Raw genomic sequence first — 16,307 nt, 5'->3', positions numbered from 1 at the left:
GTACAGTAGTGGCCAAAATCGTGGAAACCTTTTGGAAAAGTGTATTTTTGAGGTTTGATCGCTAATAATACCACTTTTTTTGGAGTAGTACCATAAAATTGTATATCAATAGAAAGATAATTTAATCAAGAATGTAAGGCAACAAAGTTTGTTCAATTATCTGTACTGTATTCTATGAAATGTTATAGCCAAATAACCAGAAAAAGGAAGCACAACTTGCTTAGTTTAATATCAGGTAGCTTTTCTTCATCTGATTGTAGCCAATGAGCATGAATGTTTAGAGAGCCAGTCAGATGTCATCTTGTTTTGGCAATGAGCCAAAATCACAGTAGGATTCAGTTATTGATGTCATGTATTGAAGCTGAGAGGAGTACGTTTGTCAGTGTGTTATGTGATCGCTATCAAGTTGGTTGGGGGTTTTTTTTGTATTCTTTCATTTAATGAGCTTGTAAAACTTAATAAAATTAAAGTAATGGTGCAAAGAGTTGACTGGTTGCCCAGAAAGCGATGTAAAATAGTATTATTAAGTGAACAAGGCTACAGTTATAAAGAAATTAGAAGAAAAATTGGTGGAACCTTAACTAAAAGGTGGCATTTCTACTGTACACTTTTCCCAAAAGGTTGCCACAATTTTGGTCACTACTGTATAGTGCAACCTGAGATTTTGATGAGATTTGATCTAATTTTACTTGTACTCAAGGTAAAAAGAACTATCAGGACTATCAGAATTCATCCCATATACAATAATGTAGGTGCTAACTGTGAATTAATAGTAAAATTTGGGGAATATTTTTAATTTATATTTCACCTTTCCTCCAAAAGCCTAAGGTGATGTATAAAACATTTGTTGGACTTCTTTCCATACCAAAAATGTGAACAGTCCTATGAAGTAGGCTAATCCATCACCTTAACCACTAGATAGTGACTCTGAGATATCCAGTGTGGAAATAATGAAGATTCGTGAATCTTTATCTGATAATTTGAATTTAGAAATTTTTAGCTTTAAAGTTGATATTAATATTTCGTTCTATAAAGGTATTTTAATTATGTTAAATTTTTACTTTCACTCCAACGCAGACCTCTTTTAAAAGCCTCAGGCAGCTGACATTTTCAAAATATGTAACCAACAAATTAATTTTGGCGTATGTCCAAGAACGCAAAGGATTAATTCGCACGCTTTTCTCAAAGCGTTTTTTACAAAGATTTGGAGAAGCCGGGACGAACGTTATCGCTTAGTGACTACAAACCCCAAAGGGCATTGCGGCGTGAGAGAACTCAGGCGAGGCAAGGCCAGTCGCGGAGGCTTTTCGAGCCGGGTGTCCCTTTGGTGCGGAAACTGGTGAACTACAAGTCCCAGATGACTACGCGCTTGCCGGACTGGCTCCAGCTCTTTGAGGAGGCTGGTTCCTACTTTAAATCCAGACAGAGATCAAAATGGCGGCCGCGAGCTGAGTGTGAGCTGGGGGAAGGCAAGAGAGACGCGGAGCAGAAGGCGCGCTCGGCGGCTTTTCCCGGGGGCGGTAAGTGCATTCCCTCATGCAAGGGGCGGAGAGGAAGTAGCGGGTCTCCAGTGAGGAATGCTTGCTTCTTCTCAGTGAAAGAGTTTGCAGGGCAACCTTAGTTCTTCCGACCCTGGACGAGTCGCCTCTTCCACAGGGGGGCGTCCTCGGGCTCGAGGGGGGTTAAAGTGGGGCTCGGCGATGAGAAGAAAATGCGTGTGTGTGAGGGGAGGGGGAAGCTGCCTTGTCCCCAGGAGATTGTGCCGGGAAAGGGCTCTGTGTCTTCCCGGACGGTTCGGTGGGGTGTGTAAGATGCCCGCAGAGGGGCGAATAAAGGAAGGGCTTTCTTGCAGCCAAGGAGGGGCTGGTGTAGAGAATTTGGCGCTCTCCGGTCGCGGATCCGAAGTCCTCGGGGTGGGTGTTTCACCGACGTCGGGAGCGGTGAGAAAGGAGCCCGCGAGTTTTTTTTTGGTGGCTGTTTCTGGAGCGACGGGGCGAACGCGGGAGATGAAGGGCGGGGAGCTGGGCTTCTTCGCCATCGGGGAAGTTGCAGGGCGAGGTGACTCCGAAGGAAACTCAAGAGCCGCTTTCCAGCCCCGCTGCCTCTTCGGCTTGTTGAGTTTGGAGCGTCTCCCAAGAAGTCGCCCGAGGACTCCGGGCATGACGATCCTCGGGGTCTCGGTCCGCTGGGTTGTCTTCTCTCAGCCATAGCCAGCGAGCGAGCGAGCGAGCAAGCGCTGGGCTTGGATAGTGGGGCTTGGAGCGGCGGCTTCCGCTTTCCTGCTTGTAAACAGGGGTAACAGCCACTACGAAGCCAAGTGACGAGGGGAGAGGGGGACAGCCTCGGGGTATGGGAGCAGTTTATACCCAGATGCATTTTATTTCTAACCATGCCTGATTACTTATTATTAAAAGTTTGAAGTTTTCCCTTGCTTCTGTGCAAGGTGCTGGTTGGCTGTGTTTCAGGTGTGTCTTTTGGCTTTGCCAAGTTTCTCAAGAAAAAACATGTTTCCAGTCTGGTTTGTAGTGTGGCTAGCCAGGCTTTTATTTTTATTTTTATTAAAAGTGATTTTTTTTTAAAAAAAGATATCCTATGGCTATAATATCTGAAAATGAATAAAAAATGTATTTTAAAATGTATACACGACATAGATAAATAGCAAAAATTAATGTTCTTTTGGCTGTTTAACAGTCTTAAACTGATATTGTCAACAACAATAATAATAGGTATGTCTAGTCTTTGATATATGAGATACTATGTGAGGTTCCCTTTCCATGACACTGATATTTTCTGTGGCTTGGTTAGTGAAATGAAAAAAAGCATTTGTAATGGATGTAGATATTGAAAAGCATACATTCCACAAATATTTGACAATAGGACATGGGGTTCGGAATACTTCATTCATTTGTCTGATCTGTTGTCATTCTACATTCTACATTGTAACATTTTTTGTTCTAACCCCTAATTATATGTTACTGCCTATAATATTTATACACAAATTTATTTTTTATAATATATAATCTATTAATAGGTCAATAGGAATGTTGACAGCTAAAAACTATGGTTTCTACTGAATCACTACAGAAAATTTCAACAACCACTGGAAGAAGCTTTTCATACTAGCTATTTCAAGCCTGATATTACCTGCACAATATTTTATTTTATTTAAATATTAATAAATTGAATATGGCTGGATTGCATGTTTTTAATTTGGAATTTGTCATTGTATATTAATTTGCTTATCAGTTATACACCAGATAGCTAAAGAAGAAAGCTCTGATCACAATAGAATCAAAGGGAATACTATTCCTTTACTGTATAGAGCTTAACAATGTAGGTTGTATGTATTAAAATATTCAGCAAATAAAAAGCCTGATTTCCTACATACTGTATATTGGAGAAATCATAAAAATACACATTAAAACACTTGATGAAAGAATATATTGTATGTAAGATGAACTCTGTTACTATGTCTCAAATGATACTGGATACTAGTCTGACATTAGAGGTTGCTTCAGGTCTTGCATATAAATGAGCAATATGAGCAGTAATCGAAGATCTTATTTTTGCATTGTCTTGCAGTGCTGCTTAAGACATGCTGTTATTCTGAATACAAGAAGAGAACACTACCTTTAGCATCTAAATTGTTGTGTGCAGCAATTACAATATAATATTGTGATATTATATTTTTAGTATTTGGTTAAAATAAGCAATTATCTGAATATTTCAAGTTGTGATATGCTTAGAATAATTTTAGTAAAGGTAAAATGGATTATGCATAGAGTAGATTTTAAACATTGTAACAAACCCATGTCAAAACTGCTAATTTCAATCAGAATTACTAGCAATACTCCCCAAAATTATTGGAACACAACCATTCCAATAATATGGCATAAATAAAATAATTTGTTCAGAAAATAAACACATACAACATAATTAATATAAATCTGCGGATAAGTACAAAATTAGACAGGACATATTTTTTAGAAAATGGCTAATTGTTATTACAGTGACTCTTTTCTTAATTTTTCTTTTATATACAATCAAGATGACAAAACTACAGTTTAAGTTATTGAAATAGCATGGGATTGGAATGTATCATTGTAGGAGGTAGATAGGAGCAAGAGGATTGGATGAGGAGAGTTCTTGACCAGGAACTGAGCAAAGTCCTCTCCTTCAGGAAACTTTCTATTAATGCCAATGTTCAGCAGGAAAGCCTGCTATGCTTCAAATCCATTTTTAAAGGGAATTTTCTTCTTCACAAGAAATTCAAGATCCCTGAGTAAGCTGCCATGAATCTAAGAAGCAATGGGCTTCCTTTTAGATGTAAAAAGTATCTGAAAAATAGATTAAATGAATGTCTTGTAGAGGTTAATAATTCTTACTCCAGTCTTCAGGAATACAGTTACTGGTGTAAGTTGGTCATTCATAGTTGTTGCTGTGGGTTCAACACAGTTCAACCCTGAGCTACAGATATTCTCTTCCATCAATATTTGTAGCTTTATTTAATCATACTGCCTCTGAAGATCATTCATAAGTTTTAATAGTTTTAGCACTTTAGTTTCACCAATGCAACACCACTGCTGTAGGAGCTACAGTGGCTTCCAGTCAGCTTCTGGGTGCAAATCAAGATAATGGTTATCGCCTCTAAAACCCTACATGGCTAAGAGCCTACTTAGCTCCAAGAATGCCTTCTCTTTCTACCTGGGGAGTAAGAGGAGATCTCATTGAGGGGGATTTGCTGAAGTCCAAGATATAAGGGAATGCCATCTACAGGAACACCATGCTGAGAGAATTATAGATCAGTCTCCAGTGAGTGACTGGGCTTCAACTAGAGCAGCCTTTTCCAACCTTAGGAACTTGAAGATGTGTGGACTTCAACTCCCAGAATTCTGGGAGTTGAAGTCCACACATCTTCAAGTTCCTAAGGTTGGGAAACGCTGAACTAGAGCGTGCTTTGGATGCGATGGATTATCTGGATCCTTTCAAGTTGAGTTTCAGGTCTGGGTATAGGATGGAGGGTATAGGATCAGTGATGGTGAACCTTTTAGAGATCGAGTGCCCAAACTGCAACATAAAACCCACTTATGTATTGTCAGGTGCTGGGTGGACATGGCCCATTGGTTTGGCGTGGACCATTCGGTGGGCGTGGCCGATTGGGTGGGCGTGGCTGCGGTGGTAATGGCAGACTAGGTGTGACTAAAAGGTTCAATCAATCAATTCCAACTTTGTGAGATCTTTTTTTTCCCCGCGGGAAGTTGAAATTAATTGATTGAACCTTTTTTTTTGCACACGACAGCGGAGGACTAAAGGCCTAAAGCGAAAAGGTTTTTTAAAACCCAGCTGAAGGCCTAGAACTGGGGCGACAGTGTGCATGCCCAGAGAGAGGGTTCTGCGTGCTACCTGTGGCACACGTGCCATAGGTTCGCCACCACGGGAATAGATGTTCTGAGTCTTCTGGAAGCTTATTCAACCTATTTTGCTTACTGAACCTATCTTGCAACAGCAGCAACCACTCTCCCAAATTTCAATATACTACCTCCAGTAACATTATTGTTACAGTCTTCAGGAGCCAGAAATATGGTGTTTTTTAAAATAAAAAATGTAATGCTTTTGGCTTCAGAAACAGTGCCTTCCTGCTTTGTTGATACTGTTTTTAAACCTATTTCATTCTTGTTGGGATCCTCAAATGACATTTTCCTCGTAACACTCATTTTGCTAGAAGAATAGGAGGAATAGGACCTTCAATCCTTATCAAAGACAGCTGATAACACAATTTGAAGATGTATAGGTCCCATGAACCCTACACTAGTTGATTCAGGTTGTTAGGTTTCTAGTAAGTTCCTTATTACCCACACAAAATAAGTACAACCACTGAGAATGTTACTACTTCCGTAGAAAGTAGAGATAACTCTGATCATTTGTGCAAGTGTATACAGGTAGTCCTGAACTTTTGACTGCAATTGGGATTGGAGTGAAGTCATTAAATGAAACATCAAGTGACTGAACATGTGACTACTTCACTCAGTGATAGCAATCCTGGCTCATCTGGTTGCATTCATTAAGCAATTGTGTGGGGCATTAAGAGGAGTGTGGAAATGCCTTTGGATGGGGGAGACTTGGGCTTACCAGCATGTGGAAACTTGCTGTGGGCTAGAAAAGTATTGGCTGGCTACAGAACCTATTGGCACGCCTGAAGTTGCTGCAGCCCTGGAAGCCTTTGGCCTTTTCCCCAGCCAGCTGTCCAACCATGTGCAAGAACCTTTTGAGTGGTTCCAGGGGTGAAACGGTGGGGGGGTGAAGCGGAGGCAGAGGGGGCGGTTTGGGGGCACTCGGTGTCTAAAAGGTTCGCCATCACTGTCATATACAGTATACATTCTCTACCATCCACAAAAACAAGGGGAAGCTAAAATGTCAGATAGAAACCCATATATACTTGGAAGTGATGTAAAATAAAAACCTTATGAAGAAAAGTTAATAAGAGAAAGGAATACACAGGCTGCCTAAATATACTATCTGGTATGAATATTATTTTTAACTAAAAAGCTCAGTTTAAGACTTGACTGAATGAAAACTAAGAACATCTACTAAATACATTGGAATTCCTTTCATGTATCACCATTTCTACCATCTCTTAAAACAGGAGTCAGCAATCTACAACCATACAACACGTGAAACTCACAGCCTTGAGATCTTAGGGTTTCTCACCACACAGCAAGACATGGAAATCTTAAGCCAATTGATTTACTGGCAGTACTGGCCCGTTTGCACATGTGCTAGCACTGCCGTGAGTGCTCATAGCCCACTTGGACATATGCACAGGCACTAGTGCCTCCACTGTGTGTCCACCCATTTTACGCATGCATATGAGCACGTGTACATGCACATGTACATTTCCCTGTTCCTCCCTTTCCCTCTGGGCCTCCAGCTTGAAAAGGTTGGGGAGCCCTGCATTAGGGCTTATTTCCTGGTTAGTTCTTATTTTCAGGGAAATACGGTACTAAATGCATCTGTCTGGCCAAAAATCTTAACTGGGGCTTATTTTTGGGGTAGGGCTTAAATTACGATCATCTTGAACAATCATGATAGGGCTTATTTTTCAGTTAGGTCTTATTTTCAGGGAAACATGGTATTTTGTCTTCACTAATTTATCAGAGATTTTGTAGGATTTTATATCATATTTTTTATGTTTGTTTCTGTTGTTACCTGATTATTCAATCTCCCTTTATCCCAATTAGTTTTTTGTTTTGTTTTAAACAGCTGTAGTTAGGCTTTGCCTCTGACAGTTACTCCTTCCTCAAAGAAATTAATCTTTTCCTATGAGGTTACAGTCTGTTGACCAAAAGGATGTTTATGATAAGTATGTTCTCCTTAGTCTAAATTTTCACTGGTAACACTTAAAATTTGTTTAAAAGGACTAACTGATATAAATAATGGTTTTTACTAACATAGGCAGATAGTACAGCTGGGATTTCCCTTGGCTGAAGATAATCTAAACTATTTTAATGTGTGGTTAATGCAGTATGAAAACTGCAGTATTTTAAAATACACTGGCTAGAATTTTAACTGGAAAGAGGGTTTTTTGGAAATACATTTTGCTGATTTTGGCAACTGGCTGGATAATTCCAACATATATGAAAGATACCAGTCTAGAAGAGTCTAGTTTTGGAGTTACAAACTAAGAATAATTAATAGCATGTGGCTTAAATGGTACCTACTGGCCTTTTACTTGCAATGTGCCAATAAGAAAATTGCATCATGTTTCATCAGTTTATGATTTTTGGTAACTGGGACTATGCTGGTGATGACCTATAAAGCCTTACATGGCATGGGTCCGGATTACCTACGGCAGCACCTGCTGCAAGCGTCAACCTCCCTCCGTCCAGTGCGCTCCCACAGAGAGGGCCTCCTCAGGGTGCCTCCGATCAGAGAATGTCGACTGGTGGCCCCCAGGGGGAGGGCGTTCTCTGTGGGCGCGCCAGACCTGTGAAACCGCTTGCCGGTTGAGCTTCGGATGGCCCCCGACCTTCGCTCCTTCCGATGGGATCTAAAAACCTATTTATTTGAACAAGCCAGCCTGGTCTGATGGGTTCGGGGTTTGGGTTTTAACATGGCGTTTAACTATTGTATTATATCGGGCATAATTATTTAATCCTTTTTAACTTTTGTACTTTGTATTTTGATATTTATTGCCCTGTACACCACCCTGAGTCCTTCGGGAGAAGGGCGGTATAAAAATTTAATAAATATAAATATAAATATAAATATAAATATAAATATATGCAAAAGATTAGGAAGTGACTATTACACAGAGGAGAAATAAGTAGAATAAACTGACCTTATCATACCTCCTAAACCCATAACATAGTCAGAAATTTTTTACAGCTAGTTATTAATGAACTGTCATGTTCTTTTTTTTACCTCCATGACCCCTAAATATATGTAAGCCACTACATATCAACAGTTTGAATTTTTGCAGTTGGGTATCTAGAAAACAACACTGGTCAATATGAATCTTTAATATAAAACAATTTTCTTCTGTGGCTAATGCAGTTCACTTGGACATTAATTTTACTATTTTCAGTAGGTCTTCCAAAACACTATTCATTGGATTTTAGCACAAGTTATCTTTGAATAGTCAATGCCTTCATTGCTTGTGTGAAAAGAATTATTTAATGATAACAAATATTGGACGAATCATTTTCATTTAGCTGTCAACTCATTCCTTTTTCCATGTAGTAGGCTGGAAGGGACCATTCTAATACCACTTTAAAATAGTTGTACTATGTTAGGTAATGTGACTGTGTGGAAAAATGAACAACTAAGATCTTGGCTATTTTATTAGCCAAATGTAAGAGTTTAAAAAATCCTTAGCATTTTTTGTATTATTATAGTTTCTGTTCATTAAGATCTGAGATAATATCTTTAATTTATATGCAGCATTTTATGGAAATTTCTCCTAGATAGGCTGTTTGTCAACATGATATCTTTCAAGTATTTTAGAATGCAATAAGTGGCTATATTGATTAAAAATGATGGGAAATGAAGACTACCTAACAGATTGGGGATGGATTGCTCTTGCCTATAATATAAGATCTTCATTCTAAGAAGAGTCATATAGTTCAAATCAGACCAAATGTTTTTCTAGTCAGCATTCACTTATCCTGTTTGTGGATATGTAGACTGGGGAGCTTGAAGGGAAAATAGCATCAGAGTAGCCATGGAGCTATTTTGTTTTGTTTTGTTTTATTGCTTTATTTTATTTTATTATTGGTGTCTTGAAAAGCAAGAATGGGTTTTAAGAAATAGCAGTGGACTTTGCCAGAATGCAATAGTCTTCAAGTAGATACGTTTCTATGCACAGAGTTCTCGACAGCATTATTATTACATTTGTTACTAGCAACAAAGACTGCTTTAGACCAACAACTTCTGAGTCTGAGATGGGAAATGAAAGATAATGGGACCACAGCTTCTTCTTTGAGGTAGAGTGAGCTGCCAGAAACCATTTGAAATCTTTACAGCAATGGTTTCTCTGAATTCTTACAGAGTAAACTTTTCTTCTAATAGTGACATATTCAAATCTGTTTAAGAAAATATCTTAAGTGGACGAAAAGATAGAGAATATGAAATTAAAATTGGGCAGGAAAGCCTAATTGGTAGCTGCAGCAAGATAGAAAATAGCACATAAGAGGGTTCACATCGCATGCATCACTCCAAATAAGATCAGGATGTAATAAGAGAGTAGCAATTTATTCTTTATTCTGCTACTTTGTATAGGTGGTCCTAGACTTAAAAGCAGTTTGTTTAGTGACTGTTTAAAGTTACAGTGGCATTGAAAAAAGTGGTGTGTGAAGGTTTTCACACTTACAACCACTGCAGCATCCCCATGGTCATGTGAACAAAATTTAGATGCTTGGCAACTGACACATATTTGTGACAGTTTAAGTGTCACTTTTTGCGAGCTTCTGACAAGCAAAGTCAATGGGGAAGCCAGATTCACTTAACAACCATGTTACTAACTGAACAACTGCATTGATTTACTTAACAATTGTGGCAGTAAAGGTCATAAAATGGGACAAAATTCACTTAACTGTCTTACCTAGTAACAGAAATTTTGGGCTAAGTTGTGGTTGTAAGTCGAGAACTAACTCTATTATACATCCTCCCATTTAAATATTATTTTGGTTGCCAAATACAAGATTCGTAATTACCTTTGCCAAAATTCAGATTTCAAGAAGACTCTTACATATTTGTATTTATTTAGCCATATTAAAAATCTTTGCCACCAAAATTTTGCAAGATGATTCCTCTTTTTCCTGCGTAATAGCTAGGTTAAGGAAGGTATAGGCAGATTTCCAAAATACCATTGAGAAGATAAAATGTGGATCAACAGAGTAGTCCAGGCAACCAGCCAAAAATAGTGTATCTTTTGATAGGAAAACTAACCTAATAATTCACGTAGCATTTGGCTCATCATTGCTGTGAAAGGAGAATATGTCCTTGGTGAGAATTGTTGCATAAATTCAAGAAATGAATGTTCATAAAAGATACTCAAAATATACAAATCAAAGTGTGGGATTTGTTAAATTTGAGGAAGTTATTCATTGTACCCAATGAAAGAAAATACATTGATCAGTGTTCTCCCAATGATTTTATGTTTCCTCTGAAATCCTTTTACGATGTAGATGAAGTTATGGTAGATGAGTTACTTGCAGGCAGCAACAGTCCAAATCTCATAGATTGACCAATCAGTCTGTTAGAAAGACTTTCCTTATTTGCTCCCATTGCTTCCTCTCAGGCTCAGAAGAAATCCTCTCTAGTTTCTCAAGTTGTAAAGGAGAGGAGAGGAGAGGAGAAATGTACTTTCAGATTTATGTTGGCCTCATAAGGTAAACCCGATAAGTATCTGTAATGGTATGTGGGAATGACCTTGGGAGATGGAGAAAGAGATGCTACCAAAGGAACAGTCAAATAAGAGAAAGCATAACGGACAGAATTATGCAATTGCATAATGGACAGAAAAAGAGTCACAGAAGGACCCACAAAGCTTGCAGGTTGTAAAGGAGATGGTAGGAGAACTGAAGGGTTCTGTTAATGTAGTCTTACAATAAAATAGAATTAGCTCATCTAGTTGTGTTTCCTGTTGGGTCTACTTGGGGAAGGCTGACAAAATTGCTAATTCTGTTTTATTGTAAGGCTACATTAATAGAAATTAGGGAGGGATCTTCTGGGCTTCTTGCAATGCCAAACACTCAGCTATGGGCCATGACGACTCTTATCTGATTGATCCCTTGGCAGTGTCTCTTTGCCCAATCCACCAAGTTCTTTCCTATATACAATTGCAATTTATGATTGGTAAGTTCCTGGCATAGGGATCATCAAGTAGCAAACTTCTTTTTAACCCACTGAGGTTGTCTATGGCAAAAGTCTCCAACCTTTCTTGGTTGGAAGACCAGAGGGAAAGGGAGGGGGAAGCTTTTTATGTGTGCACGCACACAAACTGGGCTGCGAGCACACAGGACGCAAACGGGACAGTGCTAGTGCCTGCATGACACTCACTAGCACTGCCCCATTTTTGCCACATGGGGCTCTAGTGCCGCCCCATTTTTGCTGTGTGGTGTCCCGTTTTTGTTGCGTGGTGCCCCATTTTTGCCATGTGGCACCCCATTTGCATAGCAGCATGTGTGTACTTACTGGCCAGCTTGTCCCACGGCCTGGTGGCCAGTAGGCCATGGCCCGATAGTGGGCTGTAGCCCACAGGTTGGGGGCCCTGATCTATGGAAAATTCCTTCGATGAAGATCCAAGATGTGAACAGATACTAAATAATGTCTGTAATGTTAATACCTACAAGTGAAACATGAAGTCTTTATTTTCACCATCAACCATACTGTGTATCTTGAATCAAGATCACAAAGTTTAAAATTGCCCTCAGCATAAGAATTGCTATAGAAAGGAATTGTAGATTTAGCAACTCCTGAACATAGCCTATAAATCATTAGTTAAAGAATTACAGGAAGTCATCTATCAGAAAGTTTTAAAGCAATCTCCTTCTGTGTGTCATGAGCACTTACATTTGAATAATTTAATCCAGCAGGTAGCCAAATAGGATTCCTGTTATATTATTGTAGAATTCATTTAAGACCTCTATTTGGAGCCTTCAAGAGAAGACAATCTTACAATCTATCTAGGGTGTGTTTTAATACTTTGTCTTCAGCCATCCTAGAGGGCAGATTCAAGAATATTCCAGGGTCACTTGAAACTAGGTCGCATAGATCAGATTTGGGTAGTCCTTGACTTACAGTCATTCGTTTAGTGATTGTTTGAAGTTACAGCGGCACTGTAAAAATGATTGATAACCCATTTTCACACTTAGGATTATTGACATGTGATCAAAATTCAAATGCTTGGCAACTGGATCAATTTATGATGGTTGTAATGTCCTGGGGCCATGTGATCATCTTTTGCAACCTTCTGACAAGCAAAGTTAATGGGGTAGCCAGCTTCACTTAACAACCGTGTTACTATTTTAATGGCTGCAGTGATTCATTTAACTGTGGCAAAAAAGGTTGAAAAATAGGGCAAAACTTATTTTACTATTTCGCTTAGCAATTAAATTTGGACTCGGTTATGGTTGTAAGTCAAGGACTACCTGTAGTATTGAGTTTGTGGAGTATTTTTAAGTTGTTGCCTTTTATTTTGATTTAAGATGACAGCTATTCCAGCCATTTAAAATAATCTTCTTAACTGCACTGAACAATGTTTATATGGCAGACAGAAATAACAATGTCACCTCTGTGGCAAATTTTACTAGTTAGAGAAAGAAAAACATTGTGGAAGGAACACAATCACCAGAGGGAATATAACCTACAAAGGTAACCACATAATAGTTTATTGAATAATTTATTGAATTCCTAAGAAAATCCTAAAAAGAACATCTAACATTTGGTTTATTTGAAAGAAACTAGAAGCATACATGGGATACAGGTCATGCCAGACTAATTTTACTGGGATTTTCTTGACAAAATGAGCCGATTAGTAGAACAAGGGAATGCTGTAGATAACAGTGTACTTAAACAGTTAAACTTAAGGAAATTAAATTTTCATGCAACTTGCTTGTCATAAACATATAAACAGAATGGGAAAAATTGACAAATAACAGAATGTCAGTACTGAAAGGAACTAGTCTAGCCAACGGACTTCACAGGTATTTATAAAGTCTCTCACACACCCCATGTACCACTCATGCACCCCATGCATCCCCCTCAAGCCTTACCACACCTCCCTTTTGCTCTTTCCTCACCTGGCAACAGCCACCCCAAGTCTTTCCAACTACCTCAGCAGCAGCTGCTTATTTGTCTGCAAGCCTGCTTGCAAGTTGCCTGGGACTTGAAACTTCTTGCTGGCTTTTCCACTGATTTTGGTTGTGGAAAGTTGGCAGGAAGTTGCAAGGGGATCCTCCTCAAACAACGACTGCTATTCAGTTAATAATGGCAATTGGGACTGCAGGGATTGCCGTTGCTGAGTGATGCGGTTGTGCTTTATGACTACAACATTTAGCAATGAAAATTTTTGTCCTAATTGCTGTTGTAACTTGAAGATTATCTGCGTAAGAAAATAAAAGAAGATACAAGCCTAAAAGGACATACTATATGTGAATTTTGATTTAAAATATGACATTCCCTAAAGCTAATAATAAATCTAGCAATTTCACCATTTGCTTCCCTTTCAAATGGTTTCTACTGTGGAGCAGTTACAGCAAAGAAGTATAATATGGTGCAGATATGGTACAGATATCACCTGCTTACTGTGTATTAAGTTCCAGGAAAAAATTAAAGTCAGAGCAAAGTGGATAGGAATCTACACATTCCTGGAAGAGTAAAAAGAGATCTTAGAAAAGAAGGGGAAGTTTTAAGAGAAAAGACAGAATTTAAAATATTCATATAGAATCAAGACCATGAATAGAATAATAGACTCTATTAAGAGGTCTATATAAACAAACAGATCAAGTCAAATTTTGCATGACAATGTGCATAGAAAATTTTAGAGATAATATCTTAAAAATATTTTTAAATAAATTAAAACAAAAAGTTATAAAGCAAAAAAATAATTGAAAACTTTTTAAAAGAAAAAATATTAAACTGGCAATACTACAATAGGAGGTATTATGGGAAAAATCAGCAATGTTTATCCCAAGTTATAACCAAAGGGAAAATTGGTACAAAATATTTTACAGATGATATATAACTCCATCAATAATTTCAAAAATAGATAAATCATATAATTAAAAAATGGAAATGCTATGATAGATGAACATTTTGTTGTATGTGGTAGTTATGCAAAAAATCCCCCCAAATATGGGGAAGCAATAATAATGTATAAAAAAATAAACAAAACCAATTTTAATTGAAACCTCAATTAATTTTACTATGCCACCATATATAATTAAGAAATATCATAATTGATTGAGAATACACATTCATAGCTACAAGGACAAATCAGGCATAACTTTGGGAAATACACACTTTGCTGACAATACCAGACTGGGAAACCAAACTTGAACAAAATGCTGCAATAGCAAAATTAATGGCATATATTTACAATAGAAATTTAACTAAATTCACCCAAGAATGGATCCCTTATATATCATATATTGTCCAAGAAGGTGAACATAGACATTTAGAGAATGGTTTCTGAGAAAAAAGAAGAATTGAGGTGAAAGGATTCAAGTAGAAATCAGAAACATTTCCTAATGCATTGGTGCAGTCAACAGCTTGTGGCATAATTAGAGGGAAGAGTATACTTTGTAAATAGTGTTTTAGGGATTTTTATTCTATTATTCTGTTTTTCCTCATATTTTCATTTTGGGAGGTTTGGTTTTTTCTTTTCCCTTCTTTTGTATCGTAATAGTAAACCTTTTCCCTTATTTTTTATGTCGTTTAATTTATAACTGTAATTTATAACTGTAATTTTACTGTGTGATCTATACTGCATTGCTTATTAATCCAGATGTTTGCATTCTAGGAATATTATTTATTAGATTTAATATAAGTGCCAACTCTAGTGGATTCAGCATAGAGTTTGACAGTAATTCTCAGGATCAGAGATAGGTATTTTTAATTACAAATATGGGAAAATCATAACTTCATCATCTTGTAAAGGCCTTGTAATTTACCTGATTGCACAAAAACCAATGTGTGTAGAAGCTTTACAGAGAGAGATTAAAACCTGAAATGAGTAAATTCTTAATCATGGGAACTATTAAGTAGGAAATATCCTGGATTCTGGAGTCATCTGCTCCTCCACTGGAAGTTTTTCTACAAAGCTTGGATAATCATTTAGGTGGAAAGTCTGAGGATTTCTGCCCAAGCCAAAGTTTGGAGTAGAAGACCTCTGAGGCTTCTATGTTTCCATGAATATACAGTATTATTCTATATTAGATTTTATTTATTATGTTGGACTCCATACTAAAGTCTGTGCTATACTACCAAATGCTTATTAGTTATATTATAGGCATCTTTTTCAAATACTTTGGCCACCTAATGAGAAGAGAAGGAAGGACTCACTGGAGAAGAGCCTAATGCTGGGAAAGTTAAGGGCAAGAGAAGAAGGGGACGACAGAGAATGAGGTGGCTGGATGGAGTCACTGAAGCAGTAGGTGTGAGCCTAAATGGACTCCAGAAGATGGTAGAGGACAGGAAGGCCTGGAGGACCGTTGTCCATGGGGTCGCGATGGGTTGGACACGACTTCGCGACTAACAACAACAAGACATCTTGTTGATGATAATAATAGTAAGAAAAAATAACGTGTACAAAAATTAGGAGAGAAAGGTGATTGCAGTCCCAAAAAGAAGGAAAGAGTAAAAATGAAAGTTATGAATAAAGCCTCATTCATTTATCGGAAAGTATAATACTGTACGTTTAATGCATTTTGTGATTTAAGGGCATGGATTTTTCTTCTAGCTGTTGTAGGGACTGATTGAATTCATATTGCGATTTGCACCGCTCTTTCAGTGTTTATAATGGCAATGTAATAGCATGTAAGATCATGTCAGTGATTTTTAAAAATGCTTTCCTTTATTAGAATAATAATGGAAAGATTTAATGTCTTTTTGCCAATGATATGCTTGAGATTTCTACAAAATGTGAATATAGAGCAGACATGTCAAACTCGCAAGGTCACATGATTTCGCACAACGTATTGGAGCTTTTTCCCCATTGCCGGCAATGGGGTGGGTGTGGTTTTGTCGTGATGTGTCCGGGCTGCAGGCCGGCAGTTTGACACCCCGGATATAGATGATCTTATGTA

The 16,307-nt window shown here is 38.0% G+C and overlaps 1 protein-coding gene across 8 annotated transcripts in view; it reads left to right on the top strand.

Moving 5' to 3' along the window:
- Positions 1-1,389: 1,389 nt before the first annotated feature.
- NCOA3 (nuclear receptor coactivator 3) overlaps positions 1,390-16,307 on the top strand; it is a 102,755-nt gene continuing 87,837 nt past the window's right edge. For 6 of the 8 annotated variants that reach the window (XR_014492020.1, XR_014492021.1, XM_083358793.1 and 3 more), the window contains exon 1: positions 1,390-1,520. The gene's annotated coding sequence lies outside the window, so the exon portion shown is untranslated. The remainder of the gene's footprint in view (positions 1,521-16,307) is intronic. The other 2 variants (XM_083358788.1, XM_083358789.1) reach the window with 2 other exon arrangements.

Source organism: Vipera ursinii (assembly GCF_947247035.1).
Source record: "Vipera ursinii genome assembly, chromosome: 3".
Lineage (NCBI taxonomy): Eukaryota > Metazoa > Chordata > Lepidosauria > Squamata > Viperidae > Vipera > Vipera ursinii.
Note: the sequence above shows the minus strand (reverse complement) of the source record. Positions and strands in the feature narration are given on the sequence as shown.